The sequence below is a fragment of the Lissotriton vulgaris genome, chromosome 1_1 (assembly GCF_964263255.1).
Source record: "Lissotriton vulgaris chromosome 1_1, aLisVul1.2, whole genome shotgun sequence".
Taxonomy (NCBI): Eukaryota; Metazoa; Chordata; class Amphibia; order Caudata; family Salamandridae; genus Lissotriton; species Lissotriton vulgaris.
Window position 1 is genome coordinate 1,393,795,356 of NC_141685.1, and position 22,820 is coordinate 1,393,818,175.

Here is a 22,820-nt window from a genome sequence, read left to right on the forward strand (position 1 = left end):
AAATAGCTGACTGAAATGTGTTAATGGATCTGTAATCCAGCCCTTCTGAGGCAAGGAAATTTAGAATGTGGACATCATCCGCCCCCACGGGATCCACTTTCCTTTGACACCAAACCATCCATTGGGAGCAGGCTGAATAGTATTGTTGTTCATGCTGTCTGCCCAAGATTAGGCAAGTAAGGAGCCAGCTTCTGGTGAAATTCCTGGGAACTGCCAGCATTCCCTGTAATCCACCAAAACATGAGACAAAGAGAGTCTGCTAGAACCAGATGATTCGGGTTCTCATGAGGATCCTGGAGGAGATCTGGAAATCAGGGTAGAGGGATTGGAAAAATCACAAAGTTCACTCAGAACTGGAAACAGAGCTTGAGCTCTCCACATGGAGTGATCAGCACCATATCTGTCTGTTGTCTTCGGATCTGTGTTGATAATCTCATTATCATGGAAAAGGAGGAAACGCATACCTCCTCTCCTTGCTCCAATCCTGGAGGAAGGCATTGGTTGCTGCTGCTTTCGGGTCTGGGTGCCAGCTGCAATATCTGTCCAATTGGTGATCTAACCGGGAGGTGAATAGTTCCACCGTGAAGGGACCCCACCTGGACTGCAGAGCCTTAAACACTCTTTGGTGTAGTTGCCAGAGACTGGTGGCTTGCCAGTGGTGAGAGTGCCAATCCGCCAATTTGTTGGATTCCCCATGGAGATGTTTCTCTGAACCGATATCTGGTTGTCCAGGCAATAAGTCCAAACCATTCTCGCCAAGTCAGTGAGGGCTTTCGACTGCGTTCCTCCCAAGTTGTTGATATATTGTACTGCCACCAGAATGTCCATTTTGAGCAGGACACAACATTGGACCATGTCTTTGGTCCAACTCTTCACTGTGAAGAGTCCCGCCATTAGCACTAGACAATTTATTTGGAGAGCTCTTCTGCGTATGACCATTTTCCTAATGTGGAGACTCTCCCGCACCGGGCTCAGCAACATGAGCCACTGGCTTTTGATTCTATTATCAGGTCGGTTTGGGAGTCGAATCTGGCCTGGCCATTCCAGGCCTCAATATGTGTGATCTAGCATTGCAATTCCTACTTTGCTTCCTCCAAAAGGGGCACAGATTGGTAAAATGTAAGACCCCGCTGGATGTGAGCGATTTTGAGGCGTTGTAGTGCCCAACAATGCAGAGGGCCTGTAGAGAAGGCCTGTTTGGAAGAGGACAGGACACCCACTATGTGGGTGAGCTAATGAAGACAAATGAAAGGTTTGGTCAGAGTTTTTCTCAAATCGTGTTTGGTTTTGACCAGTTTCTGAGATGGAAGACTTAAAGTGGCTTTTTCAGAATCCACCACAAACCCCAGAAACTGCAGGTTCCTGGAGGGCGTTAGGGATGACTTTGAGTGTATATCACAAAGCTGAGAGACTCCAAGAGAGCTGTAGCCTGTTGTAGGCAACAGGAAAGTTGACTCGGACATTGATCCATGAAGAGGCTCTCGTCCAGATAAAAAAATCAGACGGAGTCCCCACGATCAAAGGTGCTCCACCTCTGGTTTCAGTAGCATGCTGAAAAACCAAGGAGTGAAAGATAGACCAAAAGGAAGGGAGGTGAACTCGAAGATCTGTCCTCCCCATTGAAACGGCAGGGAACCACCTGTTAGGCGTGAAAATGGGGATGGCGAGATAGGCATCCTTTAGATTCAGACGCACCATCCAAATGTCTGCCTGCAAATAATACCACAGAAGATGGATTCTCTCCATATTGAAGTGGCGAAAGACCAGTCACTTGTTAAACTTCTACAAGATGATGATGGGCTGTTGACCCTGATCCCTCCTGTCCACCAGAAAGAGGTTGCTGAGGAACTCATGGGGGTGTAAGGACGTCCTCGTAACAGCACCTTTGTCCAGCAGTTGCCCAATCTCTTTGTCTACCACATGCCTTTGGAGGGGGAAAATGAATAAGGGGAGGTTCAGACAGGTTAGAAGGGAGAACTGTGGACTTCTATATGAAAACAGCCTAGTGTCTGAAGGACCAATGCGTTGGACGTAAGAGCCTCCCAACTGTTCCGTTGCCACTGTCATTTCCTCTTGAACCGTGGCGACAGGAGTTCTGTCTGATTAGGTTAAAGTTAACAAACCTGCTGTAGTCCTGCCACTGTGTTCTCCGGATGTCTGAACCTCTGTAAGAGGCTTTCTGAAAGGGGCAACCGGCCAAGCACCCCAGACCTGCGTTGGCAAAAACCAGGGGGGGGGGGGGGGGGGAGAGAGAGAGGTCGAAATAAAGGGATCCCCAAAGAGATTCCCCTGCACAATTGGTCCTGCTTCCAAGGTCGCCAGCTCCCCCAAATGAGGTCGATTTTGATAAGTAGGGATCTGTGCCTCTCTGTAGAGAGCGTGCAATTGGCGTACCCTAGGAAGCTGTAGCGAACCCGCTGAGCGTGATATGACAGGTGTGTGGGCCATCTAACCACACAGTGTGACAGAGCCTGAGGCAGAGAAAGTGGCTGAGTAGGAGTGAGAGCGTTCCTTCGGCTGCCCTGTGGAAAAAGAAGCATTTTCAACAGTTTTAAAAGCAGTACCAACAGCCCACAGTAAGCAACACACTTTTCATAATTTGCATAACATTACTTTCACAATCTATAACAAATGCAGATATACAACGGTGAGAGTAAGGGCGCTTAGTTGCGGCTGCAGGAACAGCGAAAAAAAGAGGGCGCTAGTGCGTCTGCTCAAGGTTCTTCCGAGATAACACCGACTCCTGATTGGATGGACTATTTCTATTTCTTTCCCAATGTTTCATGGGAAATGAAGTTTGTGAAGTTTGAATAAAATCTTTATAATGGCTGCTGGTGCAAAAGTAAAGAAGGAATAGCCTTATCCTAATCCTCTCCTCTTTGTTCTGACATAGAATTGAACTGTGACTTATCCACATTACGGTGAATAGCTGTGTTACCAGACATATGCTTCAGTGAGGGAATGCACCATGTTGGAGAACGTACCATGTTGAAGGACATGCAGCCCAATGTTCGACATAGTGTCTATAGTACAGTTCATATTTTGGGAATGTGGTTACCTGTGCTCGGCACCCACACTTAATTGTCAAAACCGGCACTTGATGACAGTCTGCTGCATAGTGCTGCTCTCTGTCTCATTTAGAGACAAGCTTAACAGTTGTTTATTATTTCAATGCAGTTTAAAAATGACTAATACATACTGCCAAAGCCGTTCTTAGAGCTTTAGGGGTCTAGAATAGTCGGAATTGTCACCCTTGTAGGTCTGTGATTTAGGAGGCTAGCTTAGTATATGGTGAGGACTTTGTACGTGGCAGGAAGAGATTCTGAAGCTTCTTGTAGCCCAAAGATCTCCAGAGTGCAGAGCCAACAAGATGTGGCAACGGCAAGTCGACGCTGTGCACATGGGCTTGGTCCCAGCGGTTCCATCGAGGATTACTGGACTCCAAATTGCAGAGAAGACAGGTCAGGCCTTGGTGGAGCTGCAAAACCAAAAACCACAGTTGATGGACAGAATGCAGAACAATGTCATACATTCACCCCAGTACAGAGATCTGTTGCAAAACCACCACATGTGTTGCTGAGCCTTACGAAGTCTGTGTGACGTCAGGAGCATCAGACCGGTCAGCCTCCTTGCGGTGCCTACAGATGCAGGGAAGGGACTCCTTCACTCCAAGGGAGATTACTGTATTTGTCATTGATGCCCACAGGTCTGTTGAAGATCCTGGATGAAGCGCAGACACAGAAGACGAAGAAGACTTGCAGAACAGCGAGACCAGGAGCAGCAGGAGTCTTCCATGATGCAGTCTCGGTTCCAGGCAAAGTCCAGCGAAGGCCAAGTGTCCAGATGGTCGAAGAGTGACATGGTTTCAGTCTTGAGTCTTGTCCCACAACAAATCTGAGGACCCACCCATGGGTAAGTCCTTAAGTACCGTAAGGGGAGGGTTGGAACAACTCAAGGGTTCCTCCATGAGGAGGGGCTGGGCAAAGGGGAGGATACTTCCATGTTCTTTGTCGAGTTTCACACCAGAGCGGGAGCCATGGGTTCCCCGGAACTGGTTCAAACTGGAGTATGAAAGGAGAGCGCCAAATGTACCTTCAAAGCAGTTTGGCAGCGCTGGAATGTACCCGCACCGCAGCCCAATACAAGTCCTGTCTGAGAAGTGGTCACACCTCCTTGCGACAGGTAACCTATTGTTCTACCAACCCCTGCTCTAGCTTGGATCAGCAGCAGGAGGGCATAAATGTGTCTGTGGTCAGCAGGAGCACTAGCTTGCTATCAGACCCTGAAAGGCTGTTACCGGTAGTACAGGGGGGTACCACAAGGGATCTCCTCAGTACATGGGATCATACTTTCAACACTGGAAGCAGTTTTGGGGTACAAGTCCAACATGTTTGATACCAAAACTGACCAGGTTTGGTGCAGCCGCTATATAGTTAGACATCTTGTAATGATTGATGTCCACTATATGTATTATAATGGCTGACTGCACTTACAAAGCCTGGAGAATTAACTCTGAAGTTTGTATGGGGTGTACTGCTCATGCAGGGGCACCCTCACCCTTGCAACTAGGCACCCTGCCTTCAGGACGTAAGGCCTGTCATATGGGTGACTTCTAGGTTTTAAGTGTAGTAATCTCAGATATAAGGAAAAATATATATGTCATGAGTGGTTCAAGCCCCAACTCACATAGGCTGCAATGGCAGGTCTGTAGTCACAGTTTGGGTGGTCTCTCAAGGGTGGCATAATACATGTTACAGCCCATGAGAGACCCCTGGTATACCTGTGCCCTGGGTACCTTAGTGCCATATACTAGGTACTTAAAAGGGTACACTAGGAGCCAATTGTGGATGTACAACAGTACTTACCATGGTCAAATCTAGGGAAGAAGTACAGTGACTGGGGTTGTGATCAGCAAGCTCCCAGTCGGACTAGTCAAAACATACTGACACAAAGCAAAACGTGAGGGTAACCATGAAAGTAGATCTTACTTTTCCTACAGTGATGTTTAGTTGTTGTGGTGTTCCTGTTATTGGAAGCGCTGACAACAGCAATAGGCGTTGCAAGCGGAAGTGGCCTCCTGAAGGACCCCATCGGACCACTTTTCTGTCCTTCACTGATTGTATCTGTTGTAAATGGGGCAGCCACTGCAGAGGCAACAGTCTAGTGTGTGGGGCCCTATGAAGTACTGTGGTGACTGCCTGTTCCCTTATCTAAGCAACCTGACAGACTATGAATGGGCAGTCGCTCGGCACCCTCAATTCTTTCATTAGAAACCCAGGCAAGTCCGCCCCATCTGGCCAGCAGAGCTTTCTTGCCATTAGACCATCGGAATATCAATGCAGTGCATATTGCAATAGTCCAACAAAGAAGTATAATCTCAAACCTGGTAATCCCAGACCTGAGTTCCACAGCTAGTTGTAACTCAGCCCTGTCCCCCCCCTCAGTTTTCCATTTTTTAAGAAACTGCCACACTTTCCTCTTTTTTTCATCCCCCACACACTCATCTTAAACTTGTAGATTTCCCAGAAAAGAGTGCCATAGCGGTGATTCCTCCTTCTCTGACGAGAAGGGCCTTAATTCTCTTATCAAACTCGATTTCTTACCCAAAATCCCTCCAACTGTTGCCAGTGACAGGTGATTACAACTGTCACAGACTTCAGCCCGGGGAAAGTGTAAGTGGGAAGACAGAAACAAGAGTGACTGCCTCAGGATACAGGTTCTTCTTCTAGAATTTCTTCTATGAACCTGGAAGAATATTAATAAAACAATTACTTCTCCCTAGCTCTATACTGCCAAACAGATTCCACTATTTTAGTTCAATTACCTGGTCTATGCTGAGGAATAGCCCCTCTCTCTGATGTTTTTTATTTTTTTATTATTTGATCGATTGATTAGCATTCTTTACTTTCTCAGAAAATGAATTATGAAGATATTTAGTAAAAAACCATTGCCTTTTTTTATTTTATTTTTTACAATTAGTAGTTGTAATAGTCTCTAAGTATTTTTATCAAGAGTCTTTTATTAAGTCATATTATGAATTTTACATCCAAGTGGATTGTTATCCTTGGTTGTTGATCTTCTTTTAGCAATGAGAATTCTTTTATCCAAAGAAATTGTCTTTACACATTACAAGTCTTGTGGTAAAGAATGCTCTCAGAATTGCGGTACACTACGCTGTTAGAAAATGCGTCTCTCAACGCTGCAGTAAGCGGTAGCTCAGCGCTGCTATAGTGCGGTAGCACAGCGCAGCCGGAAAACACAATTATGCTGTACACAATGCTAGTCTGGATGCGCTTACTTGAAAGATGGAAAGGCTTCGCTTCACTGAAGCGTTCCTCAGAACTCTGACTCTGGCTCTCCCTCCACAGAATACTTCTGCAGCTGAACTGAGTATCGGAACAGTAGGAAACTCAAAAGCGGCTTCTGGAGACAAAACGAAACAAGCATTGGCATAGCCAATAGGTCTCGCCTTTGGGACCTTATAAGTGTTTAGCCATGCAACAGTTGAAGTTGTTGCACCAAGGATATTGTGCTGGATAACTAAACACTTATAAGGTCTCAAAGGCGAGACCTATTGGCTATGCCAATGCTTGTTTAAAGTTGCCCTGCTTTTCTTTTCCAGGAATGCCTTCATAGTCACAAAGAGCCTTGTACGCCAATACATATATAATGGTAAAAGTGAAGTGACTTAGTTGAAAATCCAGAACTGATTGAAATTCACCCTCATGAAATGGGCCAGTTAACTGTGCCCACTTCACATAGAACATAACCCGTTAGCATGACTCTTGACTTTTCCTCGGGTATCCAGTGAGATAGCTCAGTGAGTCAAACACTTGTGTTGAAATTGCTTGTCATTCTCACCTCTCAGAAGAGTTTACAGCTCTCACCAACAACCGGCCTCAGCACTATGCAGGCTGATGACACCTGCAAAAGAGGGAAACCGCCTCTTTATATTAGTCACCGAACACCAGGCTGTTCAAGGTATTTAATTGTTTTAACTGACGTCCTAAATAACCTACAACAGCTTCTAGGCCACGTGGCTTTTCACTTGCACTTTAACTTTCAAGCATACGCATCCTTTTGTTGTGATGGAACTGTGTACTAATTGGAATCAGATGTTTCATCTGACCTTTTCTCTGACCCCCTTATATGATCGCCAAACATCAGGAGGTGAAAGCAAATGGAGGCAGCCATGTGGGCACTGAGGGGTCCTTTCTTTTCAGCCGGTGAACCGTGGTCCTAAGAGGAAATTCCTTACATTAACAGATAGCGATGTGAAATAAATCTCACCCCTTGCCCTTCCACCACACTGAGAATGTCCAAGAAAGGGAACCGGGGACTATACAATCACGCATATCTGAATGCGAAAAGGAGGCGCCGTCAACAAAGTCTAATTAGACGCCCACGGTCTAGAAAGGTAATTTTATTTATCTGAGCGCTTTTTTTGGGCCGGTACAGGGCACATTTAAATAATACTAACTTCTGTTTATATAGCACTTCATACTGCACTTGTGACTACAGCTGCCAAGATTCCGAGGTCCATGCGCTTTCATCTGCACCAGTTCAGGTTTTTACTTTGCTTTGTGGAGCTTGTGATCCTTGTTTTGTAGTGTGATAAATTAGACTACAAGCACATGAATGGCCTAGGTGAATACACAGCACATGGGACATCCATGGACTATTGGCACTCGTGCACGTTTGGCATTTCCCTTGCATAAGCGAGCATCTGTGCAATCTGTTTAGAAAGTGCAAGCAAGATAATTGAAAACAGATGGCGCCGCTGCACCAAACGCCAAACGGGCACTAGTGCCAATAGAGAACAGTGCAAAGCATGCACGAGTTTGAGCAAAAGTCCTGAGCGATTACAAAAAGTCTCCTCCTAAGCAGCGCTAGCGCGCTGCATAGGCGAGACCTAAAGGCAAGGTTTCCTGTCAGGAAATACACAAATACTAAACACTGCCTCTCTACGAGGTATTCTGAGGCAAAAAAAACTTCAGAAATTGTCAAGCGGCGCAGGTTAAACTATCTCTGTGAAGGCACATTGATGGGCTCTGCTTCTTCATGGAAATCTACAGTTGAAGCGCACCACACAATACTTGTGCAGACGCATTGTTGCCACTTGTGAAGTCTCGAGCCAAAACAACTAGAATGAAAACCCAAGCAGGAGACGACAATAAGCGGATCATTAAGTCTGTTGCTGGGAAGCCTCAACCAATACAAAATGGATCGTAGGGAAGCCTTCCATCAGGGACTGAGTCTTCTCCAATGCAGATATTTCACAGAGGGCAAATTCTCAAGCTTCTGAAAAGTTCTTTTTGTGACAACACTGGTGCAAGAAAAAGGGTTCTTGATATCACTCTATTTTTTAAGTTCAAAGAAAGAGAACTTGAGTTCTGCTTTGGATTATTGATTTTTAAACTGATCATAAGGAAGATGAAGTTAGAGAAGTTAAACTTATGGCAAGTTCCAATTATTTGCAAGAGATTGATTAAATAGTATCTCTGGAACTACAGGAAACCCATTTCCACATCCCTTTTCTTCAGGTATGAAGAAAGTTTCTAAGGTTTACCAAAGAGGATTTTCACTTCAATTTGGCCTTTCCACAGTTCAGAGGGGGTTTACAAAAGTCATGGTAGCTTATTTAAGGAGGAAAAATGGCATTGGTCTGACGTGTACTCTGTCAGCCTGAGCAGGAAAAAGCCTAAAATTAACAAGGCACCAAAACAGCTTCACCCTAGTGCTGCCATAAAGTATTGCCAGAAAGAAAGAACTATATAGCTAAGTTTGAGCTACTTTTAAGTTTCCTTTATAATCACAGCTTTGCACCACAGGGGGTTGCTGTATAAACTTGTGGATCTCCGAGTCAATCCCAGAAAATCATTTTACAAATCTTACTTTTTTTGTACTAGAAATCTGTTTATTTTTTAAGACAAAACACAAATAACAGGGCAGTAGCAAGCCGACAAATATGACCATCATCTCTGTTCAGAGGAAGTGTCTTAGAAAGGTAATCTTCAGAGCAGTACAACATATATAGGATTACACAACATGAGAAGAACCATCTTCGGGGTTATATTGATGTTGGATCAGCATGGTAGTGCACATATCACATAAACAGCCCCTCAGCAGGGAAGGATATGTCCAAACACAGTAGGAAATTAAGGACAAGCACATCAACCATTAACATAGTAGAGTTCGCATTCGGGCATACATATGGCAGTGACTGTATGGAGAGACCTTTATACCAGAGCATGTCAGGGCGTCGGGTCGCTTGGTATATGTGCTAAGGGAGATTAGGGGGTCAGGTAGAGAAGGCTGGCCTCTCCATGCTTAAGCGGATATCCTGTTGGGGAGATGTTTTAGTCGAACAGGTTGAGAGCTTTGAGTCTGGGTGGTGTAAAGCAGGAATGTTGCAACCGGGTTGAGTAGGTTACCAATGGTTACCATGTGTGCATACATATTTTGTCAGTGTGGGACACCCTATTGTAGCTCAATGATCAGGGCATGCCAAAGGCGTGTAAATCACTGAGCAAGTGACTGGGCTGAGGCTTTCTTCCAGTGGAGTGTGATAAGTTGCTTTGCTGCGCTAAGCCGCCAGTCAGCGTGTGACATTGCTTTTAAGTCCAGGGGCGAATGCCTAATATTACAGTGTTGTACAAGTTAGGGAGAGGGTAGCCTTCGACCCATTGATGTGGCTCAGAAACTTCTTTCAAGTATGTTGCTACAAGGGGGCGGGACCACAAGATAAGGAGGAAGTCATCTAGGGCCAAGTCGCATCTCCAGCAGAGCGGAGAGGCAATGGGTAAATAGTGCGTAGACGGGTTGGGGTGTAATACCACCTTAACATTAGTTTATATGCCATCTTTCATTGGGGGATGCTTCTGAAAAGCTTGGGGATGTCTTGCCAGATCTGCTCCCATTGTTTCTGGGTGATTCCTATGGTAGTGTCAGAATGCTTCTGGGATTGATGGGGATGTGTTCTAGCAGGGGTTGAGTGTTCCAGTACCGGGTAAGTGCTTGAGAGTAAGCTCTCTGTCCCAGTAAGGAATCAAAATAGCTCCCAGTGCATTGGTACGATGAAGTGCCCAGTTCCTTCATTGAAAGTACTGTAATCTAGCTGAATTGGGAACCTGAAATTCTTGTTTGCACTGGTGAAATGACTGGATATTGTCATACACAAACAAGTCGCGGAGAGTGTAACAGTCCCACTCCCTCCATTCCAGAAAGGAGTGAGCCCGGAGGGCCGAAGTAAACTCCGGGTTACGTGCAAGTAGGATGTTCGAGAGGGGAAGGTAGTAAGGCCTCTTAAGAGCAAGTTTGTCCCAGATTTCAAGGACCATTCTAGTGTGAACAGTTATTTAGGCGCTTCGTGGTCTAGCTTGTTTGGGAAGTCACGCCAAATCCCAGAGGGGTCTGCAAGATACTGCCTGTTATCCAGTATTATGGGTATCTTTCATAGATTCACATGCCTGAATCATTCCCCGTCGTCGGGGTAGGAGTCCCCGGTAAATAACAATAGTAATGTCACATAGACATATACTTAGTACTAGGCCAGTGGCCTCACATTAGTAGCCTATCTAGGTCCTTATGTAAAAAGGACCAAACTTTGGCCAGGAGCCAATCAGCTACCATCACCCTTCTCACCTTCCTGGAAGGAGCCCTAGTCCCTCAGATTTTCTACCGCACGTCGTGCAGAGGAGTCTCCACTGAGCTCTGCTCAGGTTTTTTCCTATATCTTTGGTTTTTTGACTACTTTTTCTTCAAGTTCAGTTGGAAAAGGAGTATTAGTATTTAATATGTCTACTACTCCTAAAAAAGGTCTTTTTAGGCCATGTGCCTCATGTAGTAAAATGAGGTTACACATAGAGGACAAGCATGAGGACTGTTTGTATTGCCTCTATCCTCAGCATTCTGCCAAGGAATGTAAGATTTGTCGCACTCTCCCGGTCAAGACATTGAAAGACAGGGAAGGGCGACTGCTTCTGTGGCTCCAGAAACTGAGGAACAAGGACCAAGTCTCCTCAGGTGAGAGTGAGTGTTCCTTCAGAAGTTTCCACTCCTCTCCTAAAAGGCCTCGACAGACATCTCCAGGTCAGTCTGCTGTGCCTCCTCACAAGAAGCCGAAATCTGTGGAGGGTCATCCTAAGGTCAAGCCTTCTCTTCAGATGACAGCCTTCAAAAAGCCTGCGGTGGTATCTTCTGGCCTGCCTGTGACGATGTCAACAGTTTCCATTTCGACATCCACGGCGACTACTTTCTCCATGGCTTCCACTGCCACAACGTCGTCGACGATGGGTAGGTCAATACCTTCTGTTATTCCTCTCACAAAACCGCCGAGGACGCTCCCGTCGACGTCTGCTTCATCGTCGACGAAGACAAGGCTTCCAGCGTCTATGAAGAAACCATCGTCGAGTTCATCGTCGACGAGGACTTCGTCGTCGTCGAAGCCACCGTCGACGAAGACACCGTCGACATCGGGACCGTCGACGAAGACTTCCTCGTCAACGACGAATACACCGTCGACGACGGCTCCGTCGACGAGGACACCGTCGACGACGACACCGTCGACGAGGACTCCGTCGACGAGGGCACCGTCGACGACAACAGCACCGTCGACGACGACACCGTCGACGACGACACCGTCGACGAGGACACCGTCGACGAGCACACCGTCGACGAGGACACCGTCGACGACAACACCGTCGACGACGACACCGTCGACGACGACTCCATCGTCGTCGAGCCCGTCGACGAGGACACCGTCGATGAAGCCGTCGTCGTCGTTGATTTCTGCAGTGTCGACGCCGCCGTCGACGAGGGCATTGTCGTCGACGAGGACATCATCGACGTCGATGCAGTCGACGATGAGAATGTATGATAACATGTCAACTATTGTAGACGCTCCATCAGACGCTACAATGAATCTACAATCAAAGGGCTCTCCGTCACTGAAGTATTCCTATACCCATTTTAAGATGTCATCATGCATGGTGACACCAGAGATGACTTCACCTAGCAAAGTCCAGCAACTGCTGCCAACGCAATTTCTGGAGGCAGAAGACCCTGACGTGGAGAACATGTTTCCCATAGCATCCAGTCCCTCTCATCTTAACATTAAGGTTCATGAGAGTTCAGACTGTGAAGATCTCGAAGAGGTGACAATTCAAGAAGAAGTTCGGCAGCATACCACTGTTCAGCCTATGGTATGTCTCCCGGCTTCAATTGTCTCTGACCTACAGTTTCTGATTTCAGACTATAAACAAAGATTTCCGTCTTCTGCTCCTGCTTCAGGAGTGCCAGCACAGCAGGAAGCTCCAACACCTCAACGTCGCCAGCGACCACCTCCGCTGGTTGTGCATCCTGAGCATGAGAAATTGCCTCCTCAAATTTCTTCTGATGAGGATGAATATGAGGAAGAAGTGAGACATGATGAAGTCCAAGATGAGGAAGGTGAAATACATGATGAGGATTCTGATGATAACAACAACCAGGATCCGGCATCCCCAGAGCAAGTACAGGATGATTCTCCCCCTGAAGATTTAGGGGGATTCCATAATATAGTAGGGAGAGCGGCTGCGAGATTCAACATCCAAATAGCTTCGGAAACGCAGGACTGTTTCCTCCATGACTTTAAGGAATCCTTCAAAAGATCTGTTCGATCCATCCCAGTAATCGATTATATATGGGAGCAAGGACTTAAAATTATGAAAAATCCTTCCTCACTCATTCCAGTGCCGGCTAGACTTGAAAGGAAGTACAAAGCCCCAGACACTGCTCCCGCATGCTTAACTGGCCAGACTAAACCGGACTCAGTTATATCACAGGCCGCTCAGCAGAAGTCTAGCAACCCGTCAGCGGCAATAACAGCGCCTCCTGATAAAGAGGGGAGAAAACTTGATGCCATCGGCAAAAGATTTTCTTCTATGTCCGCCCTATCAGTCAGGGCTGCAAATTCTCTAGCATTACTAGGTCGCTACAATCGACAGATATGGGCAGATATAGCTCCATATCTAGAGGCAATCCCAGAAGACCAGAAAGAAGAGGTTAAGAAAATTTTGCTGGAGGGCGAACGCTCTGCCTCAGAGATGATCGATGTGGCCTTAGATATCGCTTCCACAGGATTTCGTCAACTGGCAGGAGCAGCGGTTTTGAGACGCCAGGGCTGGCTAAAAGCCACAGCATTCCGGCCTGATGTGCAAGCCAAAGTTCTAGACATGCCATTTGATGGCGAACTGCTCTTCGGTGAACATATCGATGATATGCTGCAAGGTATTAAGAAGGATACCGACACGGCGAAAGCCTTAGGCACCCTACAATACAAAACTAATTCCTTTCGAGGATCCAGAGGTAGAGGGCAGCAGAATAGGGGCAGCTATCAAGGTTACAAGTCCGCTTATAACTCTTCTCAGCAGTACAAGCCTCAATATCAGCAGAGACAGCAACAAGGACGAGCTTCCTACAACAAGTCGTCCTTTCGAGGGAAAGGAGGAAAGAAGGATAATTACAGACGCCAATGACTGCTTTCTCCAGCATACCTCCACCTCTTCTCCACAATTCGCAGTTGGAGGAAAAATTACCAACTTCCTTCACAATTGGAAACAAATTACAACAGATCGTTGGGTGCTGCAGTTAGTTCGCTTCGGACACACTTTGGAGTTTGTGGAACATCCTCCTCCGAACCCACCATGTCCTATGCAGCACAAGAATCTACGCCTACTTCAACAGGAGCTCTCTCTAATGCTCCAGAAAAGAGCAGTGGAGAGAGTTCCTCGAGGTCAGAAGGGGAGAGGATTCTATTCCCGATTCTTCCTGGTCAGAAAAAAGGAGAAGAAGCAATGGAGACCAATACTGGATCTGAGAAACCTAAATATATACCTCAAGAAGCAGTCCTTCCGTATGGTTACCCTCCAGGAGGTATTACACCTACTCAATCCAAAAGACTATATGGTATCCTTAGACCTCCAGGATGCCTATTTTCATGTCCTCATTCACAAGAGTCATCGACAATTTCTGAGGTTTGCAGTGGCAGGCAGGCACTACCAGTTCAGGGTTTTACCATTCGGCCTGAAGTCAGCTCCACGCATCTTCACGAAGTGTCTGTCACCAGTAGCGGCATACCTTCGCCAGCATCATCACCAAGTCTTTCCCTACCTAGACGACTGGCTCATCAAAGCTCCGACTCGGATAGGCGCAGCCAAGTCCTCTTCGGCCTGCCTTCATCTATTCAAAAATCTGGGCTTAACACTCAACCAGGAAAAGTCAACTCTCCAACCGTCACAACGTCTCAATTTCCTGGGAGCAACGTTGGATACACAACAAGAGAAAGCCTTTCCTTCCAGAGAACGTCAGGTCAAGCTGAAGACTCTGGCTGTCCACATTCAGGCCAAGCAGAGAGTCAAAGTTCGACTATTCAAATCATTGCTAGGAATGATGTCTTCCAACATTTTTCTCATTCCTCACTGTCGCCTACACATGCGGCCTCTACAGGAAGCCTTAACAAATCAGTGGATCCAATCTACAGGGTCTTTCGACGACTGGATCAGGATCACTCAGGTCATGAAGAAAGCTCTGAGATGGTGGCTTCTGGGCGACAACTTAAACAAGGGTCTCCCTTTTCTTCTCCCAGTCTCTCCTCATGTGATAACCACAGACGCTTCGCTGGAAGGATGGGGGGCGTTCCTACAGGAACTGCAAGTACGCGGTCAATGGTCAGTGGCAGAAAAACAACTCCACATCAATCTGCTGGAATTGAGAGCAGTGCGCCTGGCACTTCGAGCATTTCTGCCCCGTATCAGGAACTCCCCAGTGCTTGTGAGGACGGACAACACCACCACAATGCACTACCTGAACAAGCAGGGGGGTACTCGATCCAGGACGTTGTCTCGAGAATCTCAGCAAATCTGGATCTGGCTGGTACAACACGACATTTCTCTGCGGGCAGAGTATGTCCCAGGAGTAGACAACACCCTGGCAGACTCGCTAAGCAGACAGCGTTCACTTTGCCACGAGTGGGAGCTCGACCAGCAGACGCTCGACTCGGTGTTCTCCCGTTGGGGCAAACCTCACCTGGATCTCTTTGCGACGAAAGTGAACGCGAAATGCCAACATTACGCAAGCTGGCTTCCCCAGAAAAGGTCCCTAGGGAATGCCTTTTCGATGACATGGTGCAACGTCTTTGCTTACGCTTTTCCACCGTTTCCCCTGATCCCCAGGGTTCTGCGGAAACTGAAAGCAGAGAGTTGTACCATGATCCTGATAGCCCCAGCGTGGCCGCGCCAACACTGGTATACGGAGCTACACCTTCTATCGCTGGAACCTCCAATTCTATTCAGGACATGCCCACATCTCCTCACAATGAACCAGGGACAAGTCCAGCATCCGGATCCAACATCTCTAAAATTATCAGCTTGGCTCCTGAGTTCAGAGAGTTCCAGGATTTAGATATTCCACAGGAATGCAGGGTCGTCTTAGCCCGGGCTCGGGCTGAAAGTACTAATAAGACGTATTCCCTCAAGTGGAAAAGGTTCTGTTTGTGGTGTAGAGCTCAGAATTTGCATCCGTTCACTTCTACTCCAGCACAAATTCTGCCCTACTTGCTCCACTTAGCCAATTCTGGACTGGCACACGCTTCAATAAAGGTCCACCTGGCGGCCATCTCCAGGTTCAGACGATCTTCGTGTGGAGCTTCGTTATGGACCAACAGACTAATCAAACAGTTTCTGAAGGGATTATTCAGATCTTTCCCTCCAGTTAGAGCACCTCCACCTACATGGCAACTAAATGTGGTACTAACTCAACTAATGAAACACCCGTTTGAGCCAATCCACAGAGCAGATCTAAAATATTTGTCATGGAAGACAGCTCTATTGCTGGCGCTCACGTCGGCAAGGAGAGTGAGTGAACTGCAGGCTTTTTCTGTGCAAGACCCCTTCATCCAGTTCAAGAACGACAGGGTCATTCTACGGACTAACCCTAAGTTTATACCGAAGGTTCCGTCCTCTTTCCATCTCAACGAACCTATTGTCCTACGATCTTTCTTCCCGAATCCATCATCTGCGGCTGAAAGATCTCTTCACTCATTGGACCTCAAACGATGTCTCAAATTTTACCTTCACAGGACGGAGCAATTTCGAAAGTCCAACCAATTGTTTGTTGCATTTAGCAGACCCAGGAAAGGCTTAGCTTTAACAAAACAGAGCATTTCCAGATGGATTTCAGCGGCCATCGCCTTCTGTCACCAACAGGCGGGCCACCCTCTGCCTTCAAAAGTACGAGCACACTCCACTAGAGCGGTTTCCACCTCCTTGGCGCTCTTTGCTGGGGTATCCATTGTCGACATTTGCAGAGCGGCGACATGGAAGACACCACATACGTTCACCAAGCACTACTGCTTGGACTCTGAACTTATGAAGGATGCAGCAGTGGGGCAGGCTGTCCTACGTCATCTATTTCATTAGTGGTGAGCCTTCTTCCTATCATCCCACCTTCCAGGTAATTTATCGCACATTTCTTATCAGGTTGTGAGTATCATGTAAACTGTGTAACAACTTGTGATAAGATTACTATGTCTTTACGAATGTATTATGCGAAATGTGCTCATTATTGCTTGCTATTCTGATTCAGGCATGTGAATCTATGAAAGATACCCATAATACTGGATAAGAAATGCGTTACTTACCTGTAACAGCAGTTATCCAGTATTGGTATCTTTCATAGATTCACATGCAACCCACCCGCCTCCCCTGGAAGGGCTCACCTTCTCCCTCTCAGTAGGTACTACTTAGCACTGTGCTTACGAAAATCTGAGGGACTAGGGCTCCTTCCAGGAAGGTGAGAAGGGTGATGGTAGCTGATTGGCTCCTGGCCAAAGTTTGGTCCTTTTTACATAAGGACCTAGATAGGCTACTAATGTGAGGCCACTGGCCTAGTACTAAGTATATGTCTATGTGACATTACTATTGTTATTTACCGGGGACTCCTACCCCGACGACGGGGAATGATTCAGGCATGTGAATCTATGAAAGATACCAATACTGGATAACTGCTGTTACAGGTAAGTAACGCATTTCTTCCATGTAGAATCAGTACTTTTCACTCTTGTGGATGACCCACTCTGAGATATACCGTAGATGGGCCGCCCAGTAATACTCGAGAAGGTTAGGGCACGCCAGTCCCTCCTGATTTCTGGGGAGCATAAGTATAGATGTAGGCACTTCCCTCCCCATATCGAATTACAGAGGTACCGTTGGAGATGAAGAATAGCATCCTGCCTGGATGATGGGGGTGGGCAGTGTCTGTAAGAAGTAGAGGATCTTCGGCAAGATGGACATTTTAACAGCTTTGAGGTTCACTAGCCAGAATACCAGTTGCAGATTCCATCGGCAGAGGCCGTCCAAGACGAGCACCAACAATCCCACCAGTTGCCGTGTGTCCAGGATGCTAAATCCGAGTTCAAGTTTAGCCCTTGATATTTTATAAATTTGGGTGCCCATTGGAAAGGGGTAAGGGACTGCAGGCTAGGGATATGGGTCTGGGGAATTGTTAAATTCAGGGTCTGTGATTTGGCCCTGATTATTTTAAAGCCAAAGACTGTTTTAAAGGCATACAGGGCTTTCACCAAGGAGGGGAGTGATGGCGCAGGTTGGGTGAGGGCTAGCAGTATATCGTCCGCAAAAAGGGTAATCTTGTTCTTGCGCCTCCAAAGGGAATGCCCTCAGTGTCCTCTGCTTGCCACATGCGAATTGCGAGGGGCTCTACAGGTTGGGTGAAAAGTAAGGGCGAGAGTGGACAGCCCTGTCTGGTGCCTCTCACCAGGTGAGTTGGCTGGGACTTTGGTCCATTGATGCAGTTGGTAGCTGTGGGTGCGACATAAGCTGCCATTAACTGGGAAATCAGGCCCAGTCCCAGCCCAATCTTTCAGAGGTCTCCAGAAGGAAGGGCACATGGATCTGATCAAATGCCTTCTCTGCATTGAGTGAGAGAAGGCAAGCTGAGATGTTGTGGCGATTGGGTTTTTCTACTAGATGATGCAAGGCAGCGAATATTGCCAGCTCCCTGTATTTGGCGGATGAAGCCCACTTGGTCTGGCTCAATTAGCCCAGGGAGGAAAGGCTCCAGTCTGTTTGACAAAATCTCTGTATAGATCTTAGCATCTGTCTTCAGCAGGGCGATTGGGTGATAAGATATACAGAGGGTGGGGTCCATACCCAGTTTGGGAATAAGGACTATCTCCACTGTGGCTTTGGTAGGTGTTAGTGTAATATCTGCCATGAATCTGTTAAATAGCGCCACCAAATGGTCCTGAAGTTGGCGAACCATGAGTTTTGTCCACTGGTAATTCCCTAAGTGCCCTTTGTAATGCAACCAGCGTGATAGGGGGGGGGGTGGTCTAAGAGTTCCACATGGAGAGGATCTAGAGGTTCCCAAGGGCAGGCATTAAGGTATGTAGCTATGCTATTTTGGGGCTTGTTGGCCCTCTCATAAAAGGTTTGATAGAAATCGTAGAACGCCTGCTATCTTACCCTTTCACTGGTGGCCAATGTCCCGTTGTCTAGTTTGACTTTAGAAATATGGGCTGCTGCAGTTTGTTGGCAAAGTTTGCGCACAAGCTGAGATCCCACCTAGTCCCTCCTATCATAGTATTTCTACTTTAATGCCAGCAACAACCGCTATGCCTTGTTTGCCCTTAGTTTACCCCCGAGTGTAGCTAGTTGTATCTAATTTTGTCTAGAGGAGGCAACGTGATCAAGGCGTTCCAGGGTTGGATGCTAGTTTTGAAGTACACAATAATCTCCTTTTGAATCTCGGCAAGATTAACTGGATCCCTGAGAAGGTGTGGTGGAAAACACAGCTGAGAGTGACTGGGAGGTGAAGTTCCCATTTTAGCTAAGGTTATCTCTAGATGAGCATGGCCCACAATGGAGATATCCCAGAGGCAGTCAGAGCCTAACCTCCAGCATTGAATGGGTGGTGAGGAAAATATATAATCAATGATTGAGAATGAGTGAAAATGCAAGTAGAAGTAGTAGTCCTGGCTATCGGGGTGACTGTATATCCATGCATTTACCAAACCCAGATCTGTAAGGTCGTGTTTGAGAGCTGTGGACATCACTCCCATTCCCTGGAAGGATGCAGCATTGCGATCCATTTACACCAGGTTAAAGTCACCCCCCACCACCATGCCCCCACCCAAATTTGCCGCTTGGTCTCTCACTCTTTTTTTTTTAATGGTTGAGAGCTTCACCTATTTAAGTAAGATGGAGAACTGAGCTGTGGGTAAATTATGGAATCTTTTGATGAAAAAATAGTTGAGGCATGTTTTCACCTTGAAAAGGTTATACCTAAATCTGTATAGAATCTGTGATCTGCTTTGCTTGATGCTTGTAACATTGTCTAGAACTAGGTTAGAATCTCTAGGTCATGCCTTTCTCCAAGAATGCTTCATGTTATTAATTTCTAATGTCTAAAATAAGATCTGTTGATCTTTGCCTTGTCACATCTGGAAATTTTCTCGTTAGATTCTGCAATCTTGTCTTCTATTATTTATGCATTTTTTGGAAAGTGAGTTTCAAGACTGTAATGTTCCGAAAAGTAATTGTTTCTGCTTCTTTTAGCTTCTGTGCCTCCTTTCTGCATTCCGGTCAGTGGTTTCTTCAGGTGTATTATCTTCATACCGTCTTCAGGTTCATCAGCGGAAAGTTTGTTTGTAAGTGGTTTCCGAGATCCTCCCTCCCTTCCGGGTCAAGAACAAATTCCAGTTCAGTTATTCTGGTCTCCACCTGGTAAGCCATTTCTTATCAATCAACAGATAGTTCCTTTTGCTACACTTTTATGCAATTTCTTTTGCTTAATTCTGTTACAGAGTGAAGCACATTGGGAGCTCACTCGCTTTTGGGTGGGGTGGTTGGTGGCTTAGTAAAAGACCCATGAAATGGAAGGACCATATTTTCCGCCCCCTACACATTCCCTTTATTATTCAGTGACCTACAAACAGTTATCAATCACCGGATGTATTGCGCTGACCCTGCAGTTTGCTTTACTTGTTGAAATTAGACTTTCACGTGCATATTAGAACCACAGACTCCTCAGGTTTAGAATTTCTCCAGGTCCCAGACTGGATAGGAAGATTTGTGAGCAATATTCTGGCCTGCTAATTGGTGACAGAGCTGTATGTAAGTGCTATCCCTCTGTGCTGATGTTGGTTCCTTCCTTTGCACACCCTGCGATGTAGATTTGGAGCTCTGCACCCGTCTTTGTTGGTTTTCTGGAGACTCCAAAATACATCATACAGTGTGCCAGAGATACTGTCTCCCCAGAAACAACAGGATTAAAACAGGCTGCTGTTGCAGGAAGCTGATGTTGCCATCAACTCACAAAACATGTGCCTCTGGTGCTTGGGCTCCAGCCATGACACATGGTTGTGTGATACATTTGTATGTAGGCACCCAAAGGTGATCCAGGAGTGGGAGGAGAAACTCTACAACGAAGAACACAAGAAGATGCTGTGATCAGAACATAAGCCCCTCTCCAAGCCGCGGGCCGCCTTTAGTCTCATTCACGTGTCTTGTGTGAAGTCCCATTCTTACTTTAGGTTTTCTGATAAGTCAAAGTCAAAAACCAAGAAAGCTGCGCAGAGCTCAAATCATTCACGCCACTTGAAATCGGGCAGGAACGCTGAAGGATATCCATCAAAAGATCCCACCTCAAAAATATTTTCAGATTCTGCCTTTGACACACCTTTGGCTTCACAAAGCAGTTGGCATTGCCTCAGTGAGATTGACTCAGTAGGGCTCATTTCCAGATCTATACCAATGCTAGTTCAGATTTCCTTCTAGGCTCTATGGTCCACACCATTTCCTTTTGTGTCGATGGGACCAACACCAGCCCAAGATCAGACCCCGATGCTGTTGTCCCATCGGAACCATCATTTCGATGCTCCAGGTCGATGTTGTTGTAGGACATTATAATAAAGGCACAATCAGTCATTCTGCAGCCTGATCCTAATCCTCTGCGTCGTCACTGACATCAGTACTATCAGAGGCTTGAGGCCCTATTTGGATCTGACTTTGAAGCAGTTCAGGGTATGCTGAAAATTACCCATGACACCAGTGACGATGATGAGGCGGAAAACCTGTTCACCCTCACTTACTGATGATGGGCTATACCTGGATTTACAGACCTCACGTGGGCAGGATACATCCCTAGAGTGAGGTAGATTCTCCACTTCTGCCATCAACAGAAGATAGTGCCACTTTTGGAGTAGTAGTGTTGAGGGCAGCAGCTGTGCTAGATGTACAGTTACCTATTGTCATAGCAAAGTCCAATTTCTTAATTAAGATCCTTCAACCAGATCCACTATTACCTTTTATCGAGTCTCAAAAACATTCTTTTAGTCACATGGTCTAAGACATGCCCCGTGCATCTGGTCAATCGACCTGTGGCCAGGTGAGATAGACTGGCCCCTTATGAACAAGATTTGTTTGGAAAGGCATTCTGTTCCTGAAAGTCTGGTGGTACAGTTCTCAATAATTAAATTCACTCCAAATGCCTTTGTGACTAATCCCCTGGATAGAGTCAACATGTATTCATGCCTTCAAAAAGAGAATGTTTTCTTTGGCTAGCTTAACCTAAAGGTTCTTGAACTTTAATGTGATGTTTGAGAAGGTACACCCATGCTTTATGGGAGATGGCCAGCGAGATCTTGCCGGCCTTCCTGGAAAACCTGAGGTCTTCACTGGCTCAAACGATAAATAACAGCCAGGATGCTGCTAAGCAGGTATTGCCTAGTGGCAAGGACACTACACACCCAGTAGGCTGAGCTCTTGACACCTGTGTAATGCTTAGAAGGCAAGCCTGTTTCAGATCAGCCAACTTTACAATTGCTGGCCCGGTGCATTTGATGGATATGCCCTTTGATGTCTCCAGATTGTTTGGTAATAAGGCTGATCCAGGACTCAAACAATGGAAGGACCTACCCTTCAGGCTCTTGGCTCCAGCCAAGCAGTTCCTCCAACAAAACAGAAAATAGAGATGCTTTTACAGAGGGCTGACTTAAAGACATCATCTCTCCTCTCAATCTGTGTAACAATAGCAGGCCCCTTCTCTTTAGGTCTGTGGACAACTCAGTTCCCACGAGGAGGGGCAGTTTACCTCTCATCATCAGTAATCTTTATTTAGGCTTAGTTGCCATAAAAGATGAAACAAACAACAATGCAAGTAAAAACAAACATTTGCTCCCCGGACAGATGAACAAAGAAGATTTTGTTATACAGCCAATAACCTAAATCCTTGATACAAATCATCGTGCAAGGGGTTGTAATGAGTCCGTTGGGGCAATATGAATATAGAGAATAAATACATGTTGATAATGTTTAAAATTATACAAATGGTCTACAGCCTTGGGTGCAAAGAGCTGTAGAGAAGTCATTAAAACATTATAATAGTTATGAGATAATTACATTGAAAAGAAAATGGTTAAAAAGGTAAGATTAATCTGGAACCCTGGAAAGCAAACATCTTCTCATCTGCCAGATGGTTTCCAAGTATTTGGCTATCGCAAACACTATCATGCTAGAAAGATCCGATTTGAAAACCCTGTATGCCTGCAGGCAATGAGTAAAGCCTAGGTTTTTGCAGGCCGGAACTATCCACTTCCTTCTTACATGCCCATATGTTCAACAGAAAAACAGTATATGCAGCTCGGTTTCCTGATCGTAGTTGCACCCAGGGCAATGACTCAGGGGGGGGGGGTCAGACCATTTACTAGTGAAGGCTCGGATTGGCAAACTTCCGTACCTCCCCTGTAGGTACAGTTTCCTAGT

General features: G+C 46.3%; 1 protein-coding gene across 7 annotated transcripts in view; it reads left to right on the forward strand.

Moving 5' to 3' along the window:
- Nucleotides 1–22,820, forward strand: part of KMT2E (lysine methyltransferase 2E (inactive)) — a 1,891,352-nt gene that overhangs the window by 127,216 nt on the left and 1,741,316 nt on the right. For 4 of the 7 annotated variants that reach the window (XM_086966923.1, XM_086966942.1, XM_086966930.1 and 1 more), the window contains exon 2: nucleotides 19,614–19,781. The exons of 1 other annotated variant lie outside the window; for it this stretch is intronic. The gene's annotated coding sequence lies outside the window, so the exon portion shown is untranslated. Of the gene's footprint in view, nucleotides 1–3,706; nucleotides 3,913–19,613; nucleotides 19,782–22,820 lie in introns of those variants that run through there. 2 more of the 7 variants (XM_086966927.1, XM_086966934.1) reach the window with 1 other exon arrangement.